A 9,903-nucleotide genomic window follows, 5' to 3' on the forward strand; every position below is an offset into this window, starting at 1 on the left:
ACTGCAGCATACCTTCCACACCATTTGTAGATTTCCATCTCTTTCTTTGACCTGGTGTTGCCATTCCACACTGACGCCAATGGACAGAACATCACCAGAAGTCTCAATAACTCAACGTACCCTCTTCCCACAGAACTACTTGTGCTCTATAAGCCGGCATGGAAGTGTATCATACCCTTGTGCATGGTGATGATGATTTTCCTCCCAGAATTCCCATATTTCAAAATTTTGATTGGCCATGACTCATGGCAGATCTTGTCCTCCCTTTCTCTGCCTGTACTTCTTTTCTAATCACATTGGCCCTAGCAAATTTGTGTTTCCTTTTGTCTTGGGGTTGTTTTTTTAGGGGGAGGGTGCATTTCCTCTTTTGGAGAGATATAGAAGTAGTCACTCTATTCTTACTCTATGCTTGCTAACCCAGAAGCAACTTCTATGGTGAACAAATCATGAATGTGACTGTGGCATAAAGCAACCATTTCACGTATTCATAAAGCTCCAAGATTCCTTCCCCATGTACAGATTTTTTTTAAATTGTATGGTAAACTAATGGTGCAGCTGGTGTAAATAGCTTTGGAGTCTTGATTCTTGGTCTTCCTATGAGATATTCAAGTCTGAATGGAAGTGCTGTGTCCGTGCTTGAGAGCAACAGACCCACAATAATAAAGATACGGGAAAACTCAATCTAACGTCTTGGAATGACTTGGAAATATCCACTTCACTAACAGGACACACAATATTAGATTCTGACTCAGAAGATAGCCTGTTGCCTGAGGAATTATGCCAGGAAGCATAGCTCCACCACAGACGGACATTGTAATCAATAATAGTGATAAGGAGGTTGAGTCAGACCTGTGGAGGAGTGAACGAAAGCTTGGGCCTTTTACAAAATGTGCACTTTCCCTGCTGATTCAACAGGAGCAGAGGTGACTGATCTCATTCTAAACTCTCTCTGACTTCTCATCTGGCGTTTCTTTGATTCGCAAGCTGGTTTGACAGAATAGGTGCCCTGAATCACTATTGCATACGTGATATGATTAACTTGAAGATGTAAAGTAAGCTTGCAACTTACACGGGGTTACGTTCCAGGGATCGCACCTAAAGCTGAAATCAGGTATAGTCAAAACACAGTAGTAGTAGTAGTAGTAGTAGTAGTAGTAGTAATAATAATAATAATAATTTAATAATAATACCCCACCCATCTTGCCGGGTTTCCCCTGCCACCCTGGGTGGCTCCCAACAGAATATTAAAAACACGATAAAACATCAAACATTAAAAACTTCCCTAAACAGGGCTGCCTTCAGATGTCTTCTAAAAGTCAGATAGTTGTTTATTTCCTTGACATCTGATGAGAGGGCGTTCTACAGGGTGGGCGCCACCACCAAGAAGGCCCTCTGTCTGGTTCCATGTAACCTAACTTTTCGGAGTGAGGGAACTGCCAGAAGGCCCTCAGAGCTGGACCTCAGTGGGTTCAATGGTGAGTAGGATTTCCCCAGAAACCCCGTTCACTTTCTGTTGTTGTTGTTGCCAAGCACATAAAGCTGAATGTGCACAAGTTAAATGCACGTAAGTTGTGGGCTTACTGCATATCCAGAAACAAAAACAGTGGATAGTTTTTTATTCAGGGATGAGATACAAGGGGTGAGAAATCTCATACCCTTTAGCTTGCGCTGTTGAGATACATCAAAATATCGAGGTTCATCACAGCAACGTTATAGATCTGCCTTCCTGCCCAGTGCACCATTTGGATGAGAGGAAGGAGAAGAAGATTTCAGTAACACAGCTATGCTTTTCAAATGCCAAACACTCATATAGCAAGTCAACCCACGGGAAACTAATGAGCCTCTGTGTGAGATTTGCTGAAATCTGACATAAAGACCCGGGAGGAGCATCCTGTAGAATTCCCCAATCCCCCAAATTTCTGAAATAATCACTGGGAGAACTTTTTGGAAGCATATAATAAGCTGACTCATAGAGATAGCGGCCTCTGACTAGAACCTTTAAATCACCACCACCGGCTGCTTTCAAGCAACAGATGTGACAGGAAGACCTGAGAAATGGGGGGGGGGAGCAATATTAAGCCTTGCTCGATCATTAGTGTCAACTGCAAAGAGTGAAGACTGGACATAAATATGGAGGTGCAGGGAAAGGCTAAATTGGTGGAGAGGAGTATTATTTACTAAACTCCAAAATGCTTATTTTTGCTTCAGAAGATGCTAGTCAGTCACCTTTGCGCCATTTCAAAATAACTTGCTTATTGATATTCAACTCTCACAGGAAAGCAAATGGGCAAGTGTCTGCATTTCTGAGGTAAAATACAGCGAATTCTGATGTTGCTGTGACACCAAGATAAAGCTCTGCTCTTGGGTGTTAAGCTCAGACGGTTATATAACTCTTAAGCTGATAGCAAATGGCAGCCACAAAGGTCTGGTCATTTTTAAATGAGGCCCAAGCGTCTACTCAGAAGCCACTGGAATAGAATCACAGAAGTGGAGGAGGCCTTGTAGATGAGCAGATCCATCCTCCTGCTCAATGCAGGATCCTCAACTGATGGCCTTCCAGGCTTTGCTTAGAAAATTCAGGTGATGGAGAACCCGTAACCTCTCTGCCTCAATTATTCTGTTGTCAAACTGCTCAAGAAGTTTTGCACATGGGGAGGCAGAGCTTAGAGGAGCCAGATGTGGGGATTTAAAAAACAAAGAGGAGAGCATGAATAGGGAACATTTTTTCACCATGAGGCCCACAATCCCTTGAGGGAAACATTTCTGGACCACTTGCCGATGCTGCGTGAGGCCAAGGCGAAAGATGGCAGAGCAATCGATGACTTCTACCTTTCTTCAGTAGACTTAAAACCCTTCACACACTGGCATTCAGGCAAAGAAGAAGCATTATCAGAGTCCAAGTATACATTCCAGGCAGACAAAAGAACTCAAGATGGGTCTGAAGCAGTGCTGGTGGTGGGTGTGGCCACATTTGACCCCCAGACGTTCCCCATAGCTTCAGTAGAGTAACACACAGCCTGAAGTATTAAACTGAAAGCAGCCACTGGTCACAATTCCTTATGGACGAACAGAGGAGTTTTCCCTCTCGCCTATGTCTCTGTACTGAAAGGCCTTTCCTTGTCTTGTATTTGAAGTGTTCAACAGGGAGCTGGCTTCAGGCACCAGGCCTGTTGGCAGATCAACTCTGCGTTACAAAGATGCCTGCAAATGAGACATGATGGCTGGCAATGTTATGTACTGAAGTTCTCACCCTGGGCCAGCAGGGGGATACTGTAGATAGTTTTCACTCAGGTCCACATATGCAAATAAGGAATTGAAAGTGACGTTCAGTAATTGGATAAGTTACAGAAAGTTGTTACTGTTGCTTTGTAGTTGAGCTCTATATAAGCAGGTTGGCTGAACCCTTCAGTCCTGTTCTGTTCTGGGCCTGTGAATAAACAAGAGCTGTTTGAAGAATCGCTGTGTCATCTGATATGTTCACCCACAACTTAACAGGCAAGATCAACCCTGCTGTGTGGAAATCCCTTGCAGACAACCGCAGTGCCTGGAGACAGACAGTCAGGTTGCGTATCCACAGCAGTGGCCAGAGGCTGAATGATCACTGGGAGGAGTCAGAAAGAAGAAATACCATGGTACACCTGCAGCAGCACAACTGGACACCTTCATTTGTCCCAGCTGCAACAAAGCATGTCTCTCTTGTATCGGTTTCTGCAGCCACAGCTGATGCTGTAACTCTCCAATGGCTTGACTTCACCCCTGAAGGCACACTCTTCCATTGCCTCCCAAGGCAGATGGGTGCCAACCATTTGCAGTTGGAGTGGCAACCAGTTCAATTTTGTGTCGGTGGTAAAACTGCACGCACTTGGAGAACGAAAGGAAGTAGAGGGAAAGCAGGCAATGACTTCAAAAAAAGCCGTTCTGCTTGCCTTCTGAGATGTGTCTGAAGGTACAAAGGCTCCAGGCTGTGTTGTAACAACATATTTTGGTCCTGGCCGTGGTGTGGGGGCATTTACAAAAAACAAGGCCAGTCTGATAGGGCCCTACTTACAGCACTTATAGTTATTTCCCAGCAGCTAGCATTCAGAGGTATACTGCCTCCAAAAGTTCATGGTAGAATCATGAGTACAGATTAATTAAGCCACAGGGAGAAATACCAGTATCCCACAATGCCTCGAAATATCAGGACCGGACAAGTAGCAAGGACAAGGAGCCCTCAAATCATTAAATGACTCAGATGTTACACCTTCGCATTCTGCGCACACGTCAACATGTGAACTTCCCAGAACCGGTTTGCAACGGGGCTCCATGTTTCCCAGTGATTCATCTCAGAAGCCTTGGAGTTTGTGACTCAAGCGACAACTCCTAAAGCCCCCAACTCGGCTGTTGGTTTTCTCTTTCCCCCTTCATTCTTCATAGAGCTCTGTTCAGTAAAGGATGACCTTGGTTCTTGCTTATCTCTGGCAAGCGTGGCATGAAATGTAGCAACAACCCAAAGCCCTAAATCTCTGGAGCTTCTTGCAGCCCACGCAGTGTGACTCCTGGGAAAGTGGCTTGGGCCCCCACTTTGGAGTTACACGAAATTTGAGAGAACTAATTGCTGCAAACACAACACCTCCTACTAATGAATGTCTTGTTTTTCTTAGAACTTGCTATCAACAGCTTCTCTAACGGATAGGAAAGCAGTAACAATGACAATGTTATCTTTGGGTCTGCAGTTGCCTCCCATTGATCAAGCCAGCTTGAAATATGTTTGCCAAGGTTTCTTCTGCCCATTTCTTTCCTTGATCTTAGAACTAGGAAGGGAGTTATGAGAAGGGGCTCCAAGTTGACCAGCAAAAATAAATAAACTATGTTTGTGCATCATTTGTGTAGATTTGCAGTTCCCATGCAAGTCAGGTGGGCTGTGTGGTTGAAGGGGGAAATTTAAGTGAGGGATATGGGTAGACAAAGCCTGATACCAAACCCATCACACATACCCTCCAACATTTCTTCGATGAAAATAGGGACATCCCATTCCATAATGATATTTTTACTATTTATACCCCGCACATCTTACTGGGTTGCCCCAGCCACTCTGGGCAGCTTCCAATATATATATAAACATAATAAAACATTAAGCATTTTTTGGAAAAACTTCCCTATACAGGATTGCCTTCAGATGGTTCGGGGTTTGGATAACTCCATACTCTCCAACATTTCTCCACCTGAAGCATGGGGGAAGGTGCCAGACCAACAGCTGAGCTGGCCTTTGATTTGCTGGTACCAGGGAGGGGGAAGAAATTTGATTCAGTTTGCATTTAAAGGCGAACCTACCTAGTTTACCCTTTCTGAAATAATAAACAGCCTTCCTTCAGAATTCACACTTACCCACATTTTTGCAATGCAGTTCCACACCCAAGCAATGAGTGCAAAAAATGCATTTGCTACAGTGTGCATCTAAATGCATATGTTCATTAAAATAACATACAAAAATACATTATGATACGTGAAATTGCATACAAAAAATGTGTATATTAGGCTGAGGAAACCCAGCCAGAGAGGTGGGGTATAATCAAATTATTATTATTATTATTATTATTATTATTATTATTATTATTATACAAGTCACACTATAATGCTGAAGAGTTCTCATTAGCATATTTTTTTTAAAAAAATTGCAAACTGATGTAGAAAAGTGGGGAACTGAATGTAAGATTGGAAAAATGAGAAGCCAAACGACATGTTTGCCTATTTCTCTTGGATGCTGCACACACACACACACACACACACACACACACACACACACACACAAAATGCCTGCATGGGAAACACCAAATCTACAATAATTTGCCATGTGGAAGCACTAACATGTCACAACTTCTGATCAGCAGTTTCGCCTATAGAACAAGACCCTCTCCATGGGCCTCCCTTCCTTCTGTGATTCTAACTCACCACTACATCCATCACAGGCTGTTGCTCCTCCTCTTCCTAATCAGTGCTATTACATGCTTGTTTGCCAGACAGAACATCCACGCCATCTACTCCTCCTCCTCCTAACCACCACCAGCATCTGAGTCAGAGCAACAAGTGGACAAACAAGCAGGTAGAAGTGGTCAAGGGGAGCCCAGGGGGTACTCTTGAACGCTGGACCCTCACTATGAGGCCTTTGGCAGGTGCCTGACTCTGCTGAGCATCAATTCCAGCCTGGCTGATCAGAGAGGCTGTATTCACACACTTCCTCTTCCTACAAACAAGAGTGATAGCATTTAACTGTGTGTCTTTATGGCTTCCGCTCCTGATGCCATGGCCTAAATAGAAGTCTTTTTATCTTGCCTTCCAAAGCGATGCTGTGAAAATCTATGGGGATTTATCACAGGCATATCTTTGTCATGGAGCCACAAGCATATCGGGATTTTAGAAAAAATGCCGCGGCCTGCAGATTGACAGCTAGACCTTTGAAGTGAAAACGCGCCGAGATAGTCATCGCAGAGAGATCAAGCCTGCTTCAGGCTTGTTGATCTCAGATGAGGCTTTAGCGTGCATTAGATCATCGCAACGGTGTAACTGCCCATATGTAACTGCGCCATATTCAGAGTGTGGTCGCTGGGTCCATCTTATCACAATAGTGTCTACTTTGACTGTAAGATAGCCACTTATGCAACCCCGAAACAGAGTACAAAAGATGGGGCATATAGCTTATGATTTCCATCAGCTAAGTTCTATGTATAGATGCACATTTAGGAATAATTCCTATAGTGATGCATCTCCTTAAAGTGAGCAACGCTCTGGCCAGGTGACCTGTGTGACTCTCTTTGTCTGGGGTCAGGTGCTAACTGTTGGTGGGCAATTCCTAGCCCCCTTAACTTACAGGGCCCAGGATTCTTTGGAGCATTGGGTGTGCTTTGAATGTGTTGATCTGCCCTAATTTTGTGTTCTGCCACATACCCCACGGCAGCCATTTTGTGACAGGTGCCTCCAGCACTTTCTCAAACTTCAACATGTGCCCACTGGTCCAAAAAGGTTCGCCATGCCTGAAACAGAGGAATGTCCTCAATAGAGCAGAACACAAGGCAATCCTAACTGATAGGCCTTGACCAAGACGCTTGGATAGGGGTCATCCTAGTGGCATGGGAGGGGGGCCACAGGGGTGGTTGCCCCGGGCACAAAATTGTCAGGGGGTGCAAAATTTCAGCACCCAGTGCTGCCTCAACACAGCCGCGTGCTTCCATCAATGGGCTCCGTTGAATACGGCTTCTCCATGTGAACCAGGAAGTTGCGTCTCCAGACAATGGAACGTATCTTTTTTTCTTATCTCTGTGGCTGCAATCTCCTGGGTGATGCAGTTGAATGTGCATGCGTACTCTGTCCCGGGCACTGGCAACCCATGCTATGTCACTGGGTCATCCCCATTCCTGTTACCAGAAATCCACCGACTGGGAAAGGAACGGCACTTGAGCACAATCGCCACACATGGTGGTAATTGCCAAATTTGCAGTCATGCCATGTGGGCCCCCCCTTATTTAATTATAGGCATGATGGGCAGTGCTCAGTGGGAACAAGGAGTATGGGGAAGAGAGAGTTAACCCTTCCATTCACTTTGATCACAGCAAAAACCATCCTCCATGCGGCTGTTAGGCTTGGGGAGAGGCCCAATTGGCTCCTTTTGCTGCATGGGGGTGCAGGGAGGGTCTAACCTGTCCGCTCTTTGTGCTGCCCCCTGCCCCCCGAAGACTCTCCATGTCTGTAATTAAATAAAGAGGGGAAATGTGAAGATTGCAAAAGTGAAATAATTAGCATCATGTGCAGCTGAGTTCTCTATAAGAAGAGGCATGCTTTGTGCATAGAAGCTTCCAATTTAACCCCTGGCATCTTCAGTGAAGAAGATCATGTAGCAAATGATGGGAGAGAGGAACTCAGCCTTAGATCCTGGAGAGCTGCAGCCCATCAGAGTAGACAATAATGGGCTGGTTCGATGGGAAAACAGTCTGGCTTGATATATTGCAGCTTCCTATGTACCAGAAGTGTTGGGACTTTATACGTGCAGAGCTTGTGTTCTGCCAGTGAGCTATGATTCTTCTCCAAAGCAGTATAAAGGTGCCTGCCAATAGATACCGGTAGCTCTGCTGGCAGTGAGTCAATATCAATCAGTTTTAATTGTATATAGCCAAAGGCCTTTACAAGGGACGACAGAGAATAAAAGAAAACATCTAAAATCATACACGTAACCTGTAGCAGTTTACAACTTAAAAGAAATTTACAAAATTAAGACTTAAGACTGTAGTGCATTCACATAGCTGGAACGGAGCTTCTTGGCTGCCAGTGCGAATTTGGCTACCTGGTGTGTAATATACAGATGTTCATCTGCTAGGAGTTTCACTGTCACTTTCTGTGCGAATCAACCTGGAAACCAATCAAGAATTGGCAATATAAATTTTCCTCTGGGCGTCGCATACAGGGGGGAAATCAGCAGGTAGTGTGTGAGGTCCTCTTACCTGATTGCATCCATGTCTACATTTGCGATCCGTATGGGCAATTCCCCGGTATCTCCCCTCTAAATATGCTGAGGGCATCTGTTGAAATCTTAGTTCTACAAAGGCCCTGCGTAGTTGTGGGAAGGTCAGTGTCTCAAGGTAAGGGGGCCTTGAGTGATGGGTCTTAATTTGGAGTACCAAGTAGAGTAGCAGGCACCAATGATGGATGCTCTGTCTTGGTTGGCATCCTGATCAAAAATCCAGTTTCTAAGGTCACGTGGGCTAAGGGCTATGTAGTTCTCCATTTGGAGATTATAAGCCCTAAGCTTATTTTGGCACTTTTATGCCCAGCCCCCTGTCCTTAGTTTCTCTAACCAGCAGAGCTTAGTAAGAGTTTGATCCTCGAAGGCATTTAGCCTGCACCCATATCTCAGATAGGCTAGGTCCATTCTGGCTGCTAGCAAGGGAAGGCCCAACTCAGCTCTGGGGGTGGGCTGCCAGCGTCCCACAGGGAAGCCCCAAAATCTGCCTCATAAATTTATTTTGTAGGACCTCTGTTTCAGATTTGACACTAGTTTCCCATATCTCAGCCCCATAGAGCATTTGGGCAATGATTTCAGAGATAAAGATCTTAATAGCTGGGTTGAATAACTGTCCACCCTTTGAATGGAAGAACCTATATAGCTGCCCAGTAGAACAGCCAGATATTAGCTCAATTGCTTCCAGATGGGGTTTCCACAATGACTTCCCAATGATAAGGAATCCTAGATACTTGCTCAAGGTTGTGGCTGTCTAGAGTCCACCTGGACTTGGTAGTCCTCTTCTGAGTCAAGAAACCAGCTTTGGGTGCAGCAGAGATTTTTACCATTGGGATTGGAGAAGAGGCAGGGAGGGAGGCCAACACTAGGTGGAGCCAGAGCCAATGACAGAGTCAGCTGATTCTGGTTTCCCCCCCATCGTCCTACCTGCTGACTTTGACAAAGGCAATGCTCAGACTATTGTATGAAAGGAGAGACGGTTAGCACTTCTCTGAATGAGGATGGAAGAGGTCCAAGTGGCCTATACAATACACACATGATTAAGGCATTGCCACTTACCTTTTTGAAAGCCAGTGTGGCATACAGTGGTGCCTCGCAAGACGAAAATAATCCGTTCCGCGAGTCTCTTCGTCTAGCGGTTTTTTCGTCTTGCGAAGCAACCCTATTAGCGGCTTAGCGGATTAGCGCTATTAGCGGTTAAGCGGTTTAGCGGCTATTAAAGGCTTAGCGGCTAAAAGGCTATTAGCGGCTTAGCGGCTATTAAAGGCTTAGCGGCTTAGCGGCTAAAAGGCTATTAGCGGCTTAGAAAAAGGGGGGGGAGCGAAAAAAATCGCAACACTCGCAAGACGTTTCCGTCTTGAGAAGCAAGCCCATAAGGAAAATCGTCTTGCGAAGCACATCGATAAACGGAAAAC

The 9,903-nt window shown here is 45.1% G+C and overlaps 1 non-coding gene across 1 annotated transcript; it reads left to right on the forward strand.

Moving 5' to 3' along the window:
• Window positions 1–9,445: 9,445 nt before the first annotated feature.
• Window positions 9,446–9,555, forward strand: LOC128414993 (U6atac minor spliceosomal RNA). The gene has a single exon (XR_008330796.1). It is a non-coding gene; the product is annotated as a U6atac minor spliceosomal RNA (small nuclear RNA).
• The last annotated feature ends 348 nt before the right edge of the window (window positions 9,556–9,903 follow it).

This window comes from Podarcis raffonei, chromosome 5 (assembly GCF_027172205.1).
Source record: "Podarcis raffonei isolate rPodRaf1 chromosome 5, rPodRaf1.pri, whole genome shotgun sequence".
NCBI lineage: Eukaryota > Metazoa > Chordata > Lepidosauria > Squamata > Lacertidae > Podarcis > Podarcis raffonei.